This window comes from Thalassophryne amazonica, chromosome 2 (assembly GCF_902500255.1).
Source record: "Thalassophryne amazonica chromosome 2, fThaAma1.1, whole genome shotgun sequence".
Classification (NCBI taxonomy): domain Eukaryota; kingdom Metazoa; phylum Chordata; class Actinopteri; order Batrachoidiformes; family Batrachoididae; genus Thalassophryne; species Thalassophryne amazonica.
Genome location: NC_047104.1, coordinates 17,077,921 through 17,086,919, shown reverse-complemented (window position 1 = coordinate 17,086,919; position 8,999 = coordinate 17,077,921).

Genomic DNA, 8,999 nt, shown 5'->3' with positions numbered 1-8,999 from the left:
ATTTAAAAATGTTTTAATTGTTTCATCATCTGCTGATTCAGGTTGAGAGTACAAATTTGAATAATAGTCTTCAAATGCCTTTTCAATTTCCTCTGGTTTATACATTAGTGTTTTGTGTACAGGGTCTCTGATTTTATTTATAGTATTTAGTTGTTACTTAATCGCCTGGCAAGAGATTTAGTTAATTTAGAGCCTCCTTCATAGTATGTTTGCTTTAAAAATCTCTTTTCTACTTCTTCTGATAATATTTGATCTATTTTCATCTTCTTTAACCTTTTTCAGGGACTCCAGATCATTGTTTTTCTTATGTAATTGTTCTGATATTTCCAATTCCTCTGTAACCATCTGGAATTCCTGAAATCTTTTTTTCTTGTTGTATGAGGAGTAAGAAATTAGTTTGCCTCTTATTACTGCTTTCATAGCTTTTTAATGCAGTGCTGCTTGAGGGATCGAACGTCACAGGCATTCAATGTTGGTTTTCGGCCTTGCCGCTTATGTGTAGAAAGTTCTCTAGATTCTCTGAGTCCTTTGATCATATTATGTACTGCAGATGATGGAATCCCTAAATTCCTTGCAATTCAACATTGAGAAACATTGTTCTTAAACTGTTGGACTATTTTTTTTCATGCAGTTGTTCACAAAGTGGTGATCCTCACCCCATCTTTGCTTGTGAATGGTTGAGCCTTTTCGGGGATGCTCCTTTTACACCCAATCAAGGCACTTGCCTGTTTCCAATTAACCTGTTCACCTGTGGAATGTTCCAAACAGGTGTTCTTTGAGCATTCATCAACTTTCCCAGTCTTTTGTCCCAGCTTTTTTGAAACATGTTGCAGGCATCCATTTCAAAATGAGCAAATATTTGCACAAAAACAATAAAGTTTATCAGTTTGAACATTAAATATCTTGTCTTTGTGGTGTATTCAATTGAATATAGGTTGAAGATGATTTGCAAATCATTGTATTCTGTTTTATTTACATTTTACACAATGTCCCAACTTCATTGGAATTGGGTTTGTACCTCATTTTCTTCCACTTCAGTGTTACTTGAAGCACTGCGGTCTTTTCGTCTTGTCACAGTCAGTCGACTCCAGAAAAGAGGCTTTCTGTTCTTTCAGCAGGTAGTCATCTGGCCCGAACAAGGCCTGCTGAAGTTTCCACTTCACGCATTCTCTTGGCTGTGACATCCTTTGCTTTCCTCTTCGTTCGTTCACCCTCATCATTGATTTCAGTGAGGAAGGATTTCTGTTTTTTCAGTCAGGGGTTTTACTTATCTTTGTACTTTTCTAGCCCAACCCATTTGTGGCAGGTCTTCACTATTTGATTCCAATGAGGACGCTGATGCAGTGGTAGATGCCATGACCCCAACAGATTGCTCATCAGTACTGGTAGCTAGAAATGTTCAGTATTGTGACACGACCAAGAACACCATCCTCAGGCAGGGTTTTCAGACAGATTGAATGCACTTGTGCCATGCGCCGCGTCCTGAAGGAGATCTGAACTACAAAGAAAATCGAGGAAGTCCTCCACTTTTATCATGTCCATCTTGTCCCTTCGGTCTTGTTTCTGTGGTTCACCATGTTTTAGGGGCCCGTGCAACATGGTATACTTTCGAGCTGCATCGATCATATAGCGTGAGCAACCAGACTTTCTCATCAGTTCATCCTTCGTGTACTTGTGTAGTGGCGCAACTGACAAAACATGTATTTTGAAATGTTCTGGAACCTGTTTGAAAATGTCTATCAGGTGCTCTCAGGCTTCATCATCCTCATCATCACCGAGTGCAAATTTTGTTTTTTTTTGTTACTAAAAGCACATAACAGTAGATCTCAGTTGTTTTCTTGTTTTGTTTTAACATTTAGATCTATGTCTTTCAAATACTGTAATTTATCTATCAATTCACCCTCAAATTTTTGAGAAATCTGGTCCTGAAAGGACCTCTTTTTACCCTTTTTTTTTTTTTTTTTTTTTTTTTTTTTTTTTTTTTTTTGAGTCAGGACCTTTTTTGGACCCCCTTCTCTCCCAGCTTTGAGGGTGTCCCACTGAAATAACAATACAAACCTGTCGGATCCCTCCCAAATGAACAATACCTGCAATCAAATTCGTGAGATACCCTCAAAGTTTCAAAATAATGGTAGGCCTACTTTAGGCCTTTCTCAGCTTGGAGCGTTTTGAGCACCCCCTGTTGGCCAACTTTGAGGGTGTCCCAGTAAAATAACAATATTATTGTATTCTGCCCTCCCTGTAGTCTCCATATCAAGAAACTAAGAACTGGGACACCCTCAGAGTTATGAATTAGAGGGGTGGGAACTTGTAACTTTTTTTGTAATTTCCCCAGGGGGCCCAAAATAGGGGGTACTGTAACTTTGGTCATAAGATGTCAATCATGGAAAGGTTTGGGTACCACCCTCATCTCACAAAAAGAAAAAAAAACAAAAACAAATATTCAGCCCAATCCAGACTATCAAATTCTGTAAATCTAGGTAATACCTCAGTAGTGGCACCCACCTCAGTAGCAGGGTGTAGTGGCTGGGTAAGGCTGGGATATGTTTAACCTAATGTCATCTATTTCTTCTTGAAGTAATCCAAGAACTCTTGTGCTGAAAAGGAGAGCGACTTACAGGTGGTTGTCCATGAATAAGTGTTGCCACCGTGTTGAACAAGAACTTTGAGTTATGCTTGTTTTTGTTGAACAAATCAGAGTAATAGGTCCACTTTGTAGCCAGTAATGCATGCTTATAGTCTAAGATTGCATCACGCCATGCAAGGTGGAATACTTCTATTTTTGATCTATGCCATTATGTTCTAGACCTCGAGCCTTATGCTTGAGGTCATGCAAATAATCACTGAACCAGGGTGTACTTTGGTGACCAGAAAATTCAAGAGTATAGCCATGCCAGTGTGAGCTAACCACTAACGACTATGCTAGCCACTGAAAAACTAACAAATATTAGACTGGTAGAAACAGTAATAAAAGAAATGGGGGAACTTGACCTTAATTGCTCACTCACAGCATTGATTACATCTGCTGATGTTTAGTTTTGATGGTTCTTGTTTCCAGTGATTTATCAAGCATTTCAAAGCAGTCTGTTAGGGTTGTAAGGCTTGTGATAGCTCTGCATAATCTTCAGCTCTATACATTTAGTCACTGAACCAGTCGTCCGCTCAGTCATATGCGATAAACTGGCAGACCATCTGCAATCTTTCTCCACATGTGGCATGAGGAAAAATGCAAGAAGGGCTAAAGTTGATCACGAATTCCATTTGGCAATACTTATGTTCTGAATTTTCTGAAACTTGATCAAAGGCAAGCCTCGTTTTCATGGAAGGACCTGAAGATATGGGTTACGTAGAAGAAAAACTTAATATCCTCTCTCTAGGCAGCTGGATCTTCAGTGACGTGAGTTCCATTCTAGAAGGAGCCTTGGAGTTTTTCATAACTTGTCATGAGTTCTTTGACAAAAAACATTCAGTGTTGGGTGACTTGCTTGCTCCAGATCCATAACAATCTACAGGATTCTGTCCAAGACGTGGTGTTGGCAGCTCACCAATTGTGGCTTGTCATAGGCCAGGGGTCACCAACCTGTGGTTCTTTAAGTCCTCCATAGTGGCTCCCTGTACCTTTTAAAGGCTCTGTGTCTGAATCTTTTTTTGTTTCCCTGTGCGGCAGCGTCTTTTAATTTGAAAATTTCAGAAGACTTCAGACTAAGTGACGCTGTGACGTAACTGTGGCACCTCTGCAGGCAACCAATCACACGGAGTATCTTCATGAATGCGAGAACTTTGTTTTTGGATGCTACATTTTGCTGAGCGAGGGTTAGAACATCAGCACGTGAGACAGCGAGAGCAAGCATAAAGGGAAGATTTTAACCCGAGTGTCATGCAACATGTTAAGAAAACAAACTGTGGAGCCACCTTATTTCTCACTCCACTTTCACTACTGGTGCAGTGCTGACCGTACCGTCCTGTTCACACCATGTACACGTCAGCGACAATTATTCTGAACTAGCTGAGTCACCCGTTCTACGCATGGGTAATAGGGCAGCGCAGTCTCGTTTGAACCCTGCGTGATATTGTGGGATTTGACTTCTTATGGGGACAGCCTCTCTGGTGTACTTTTTTTGTTTTCAGCAGCAATCACCGAAGCAGTCGCGAAAAGTGCAGTTTTTTTCAGTGCCCAGTGAAGAATGGAAGACGAGGCAAATGGGAGACCTCATGTCAGTAAGTGTTAGCCTACACAGCTAACCAGAGTAGCTATGTTCTCTCGCCTGAAAAACCGCCTTGACACGTGTAAGCTCCGGGTCGTAAACAAACCGCAACACATGTCCACTTTCCACTGCATCATCACTTTTTTTTTTTTTTTTTTTGTATTTTCACTTTGTTTACGTGTAATTTGCCCAAAATCTCAGAGAAGGTGCCATGTTTCGAAGTAGAGAAATTACGGCATATGTGTCATATTTTAACCCTTTAGCACCCGCCCTCAAACGAGACTGCGGTGCCCAATTGAGAAGAATTTTAGCCATGTCATTGTATATTTCATGTCACTTTAGTTAAGGTGTAGTAAGTTGCATTGCATTGTGTATATGTTGTCGTCATTAATTTTCATAGAGCAATTTGTGACATTCATGAGATTCAAGTCGATGATAAAAGGTGATAGCATGTCATATCACTGCAATGCTCTGGCATGCCGTACACAGCAGGTTCACTGAAAAAACATGAGCCTTAAATCACACGTGGCGCATGCTGGTTCAATCAGATTGCAATTAAAGTGCAACCTAGTCAGCCACTACTGTGTAGTAAGTAAAGTGTGATGCTTGTTATCTGATCTGAGTACCATGTGAACTGTGAAAACAAGGGCTCCAGTGAGCTCGTCATGATCTAATATATAAGGCTGTCCTTGTGTGTGTGTGTGTGCGCGTTTGCACAGCCTAAGGGCCCCAGTGACACCCCCCTTGGTGCCCCCAGTCACCATAGCAAGTTTGGTGTCAGTTGCTTAATTACTGTGGATATGCATAATGGAGCAGGTCGTGATCTAATATATAAGGCTGACTGTGTGTTCGTGCACATATGCTTTCAACGTTTGGGCCACAGTGCCCTCCCCCTTTGTGCCCCCAGTCACCATACCAAGTTTTGTGTTTAATGCTTAATTATTCTGGCTGTGCATAGCAACCACACACGCTTGCACGGTCAGCTTCATATATTAGATGAGATGACACTAATTCATGCATTAAGCATCGTCACAGAAAAGAAACATCAAGATTCTTTAAAAAATGAGAATATATGAATGAACTGAATAAAAATCATACCCATGTACGCTTAAAAAAAAAAACTGATGTGGAGAAACTCTGCAGTGATGTTCAGAAGTGGAAATCACATTAAACAGGTGAGAACTCTGAACTTTAATAGACTGCTAGATTCAGATTCTTTGTCACTGTAACAAGTGCAACGAACGGTAAAGTGCAAGGCTTTCAGTGCAAATATAAACCTGAGGAAACCGCACACAGACTTAAAAGGTCTGGGAAAGAAAAGAAACATAAATTAGAAACATAAAAATTAACACAATGACAAAGGTGTGTTCAAAGCACAAATTTAAAAAAAAAAAATTACAAGTGTGTAGTAGCAAAACAGATTTTCCCGATGTATTTATTTTAGCTCGTGAGTTAACGCAGTTGTTTTATGTTCAAGCACAAAACATGGCCGAAGAGGAGAAAAAAACAAGATGACTTCATCACACTAAAATGAACTGAAGTTGTAATAAAAATACAAAGTCGCTGACTTTTAGATTATTTTCAAAGTTATTAGGCTGCAGCTGTGTTTTTGTTTATTTCAATATGGGGAGTCAAATCAGCCTGCGTTGTTCTGTTCAGTTCATATCAAATTTTTCCTGAACATATCTATTTTTTATTTATTTATTTTTTTTGCCTTTTTCGGATTTTGGTGTTTGACTTACTACCTGCAGTGCGAACCAAGCTCCTGCTCCGCCAGGGCTGCCCTTTGTTACCGGTTCTGTTCATCACCTTTATGGACAGAATTTCTAGGCGCAGCCAGGGTGTAGGGGGGTCTGGTTTGGGAACCACAGAATGTCGTCTCTGCTGTTTGCGGATGATGTGGTCCTGTTGGCTTCGTCAAACCAGGACCTTCAGTGTGCACTGGGGCGGTTTGCAGCCGAGTGTGAAGCGTCCGGGATGAAGATCAGCGCCTCCAAATCAGAGGCCATGGTTCTCGACCGGAAAAAGGTGCCTTGCCCTCTTCAGGTCGGTGGGGTGTCCTTGCCTCAGGTGGAGGAGTTTAAGTATCTCGGGATCTTGTTCACGAGTGAGGGACGGGTGGAGCGTGAGATCGATAGATGGATCGGTGTAGCGTCTGCAGTGATGCGGTTGCTGTATCGGACCGTCATGGTGAAGAGAGAGCTGAGCAGGGGGGCAAAGCTCTCGATTTACCGATCGATCTATGTTCCGAAACTCACCTATAGTCATGAGATTTGGCTTATGACCGAAAGAACAAGATCGCGAATACAAGCGGCCGAGATGAGTTTCCTCCGCAGGGTGGCTGGGTGCTCCCTTGGAGATAGGGTGAGGACCTCTGTCACTCAGGAGGAGCTCGGAGTCTAGCCGCTGCTCCTCCATGTCGAAAGGAGCCAGCTGAGGTGGCTCGGGCATCTTTTCTGCATGCCCCCTGGACGCCTCGCTGGAGAGGTGTTCCGGGCACGTCCCATCGGGAGGAGGCCCCGGGGAAGACCCAGATCACGCTGAAGGGACTACGTCTCTCAGCTGGCTTGGGAACGCCTCGGGGTTTCCCCAGAGGAGCTGGGGGAGGTGTGTGTGGATCGGGAGGTCTGGGTGGCTTTGCTTGAGCTGCTGCCCCTGCGACCCGACCTAGGATAAGCGGAAGAAAATGGATGGATGGATGGATGGACGGATTTTGGTGTTTACATTTGTTATACAAAGTTAAAAATAAATAAAAATGTTAACACTTTCTTCATTTCAGTTCTGTAATTTCAGAAATGCAACAAAAACAGCCACAAATCAGAAAAGGTTAGGACTAAAAGTAAAATTAAGATAAAAATGTTGCACTCTTCCCCGTTTCTCCACTCGCACCCACAGAAGCCAAAAAATCTTTCAGAGTTGTGTCTTGATGGCTTCCCTCACTTGTCTCTTTCCAGTATGGACATTTAGTTTTTGAGAACTGCCTACCTGACACAGATTTACCATAAAGTACCACACTGTTTGTATTTCTGAATGATCGATGTAAATGAAGTCTAAAAAATATTCAGTGACTTGGAAATGTTCTTGTTTTCATCTTCTGATATTTCTCAAAAAACTGGCTGTAAAAATGATGAATTAATTCTTACATTTAGAATAAACTGCCCTGTGCCATTATGTTTTTCTTGGAAAATGTTGCAGGCCTTAAAATGTAGGAATGGATATATATTAACAAATAAAATAAAGCTGACCTCACAAAACATGAAATATGTTGGTTTCATACAGTCTGCAATAAATAGAAGCCAAAGAAAATATCAGGTTCATTATCTCTCTCCCCCCCCGACCACCACCACCACCACCACATTTTTCATATCATTCAACGTTTACTGATTTGGGGTTGTAAAAAACAAAACAAACAACAACAACAAAAAAACATTAAAAAAAAAGCTCTGTTATCTTTATTCCTTCATTTTGAAGGTCAGATATGTTTTGTGTAACCAGAAGAATTTTATTTGTGGAAGATGAGACCAAAATGGCTCTTTTGACAGTAAAGGTTGCTGTCATAGCCTTTGCTCAAGAGTGTTCTCTGCAGCCTAATCGCTACCCCACTCTTTTGTCCTGTATTCACACTCGTCGTACCAGCAATAATCATTGCGCACCACAGTTGAAATTCATCCAAGACGCTTTCAATCCTTCTGCAGTGATCTCAGCCTTACCATCACACCACTTCAGAGCACAGAGCATGATTTCACTTGTTTAATTCTTGATGAGAACTGCTTGTAGTCTAGGAGATGGGAAGGTTTTATTACTGTGTCAAGGTGCAAACGTTTTGACCTCATAAGATGACCACTATCCCAACATGGAAGAAAATCCGTTTCTTGATGGTCGCAGGCTACGAGAACAATGGAAAAATTGAGACTTTTTGTCATTTTTTTGGGGTGTGATAAACTGAGTCAACCGTCCGACCTGTTTGTCACTCAAACTCCATGGCCATTGCACTCAGTGACGTGAAATAAAGATGTACATGTAGGAAACATTATTACAAAGCCACCCATATGCATTATGTGTATGAAATGTGGAGTTTGTATAACAATATAAGGCATGAAAGCTGGAATTCTGCAAAAAAGTTGAGGATTTTCCATCATATCTCTATTTATGGCAAATTCATATGTAATTATTAAACACATTAAGGATTCTTATTGCATTAGAAAGCTGTGCCATATTCATAGCTTTTAAACAAGGATAAATATGTTTGTGAATCACAAATAGTTTTTCAGCTATTTAGGTGTTTATCACATGAACCCAATATGTCCATGCAAAGCAAAGTCAGCTCTGAGTCGGAGGCAGGTTACTTGGATCGACTCCCTTGACCTTCTCCAGAGCCTAAGAACCACGTTTGGGGCATAGTGCTGGTGGAAGAGAGCAGACCTTGCGAGGTTGACAGAGCTCATGTTTGGTTTGCCATACAGAGCACAAACTTCTCAATGTTGGCGATGAAGGCATCATTCAGATTCTCAGAATCTCCGAAAGCGCAAAGGACCTGTGTGAACTTTGACAACATCAGGGAGTACGGTCGGGCTTTGCCTTTTCGATAAAAGGCAAAGCCCTGACCGTATAATCACACCTGTATAATCACAACCACTGAACACTTGCAGGCCAGCTGTGGCCTTACAAAGGGCAGGACCAAGAGTAGTGGCCAGGGAGGAGACATCAATGTAGTGCCTGGTGTTCTTCCTACTGAGACCAATATCTAGGTAGATCTGGGCATCAAAGCTGGCAGCATGCAGGAGGAGAATGATA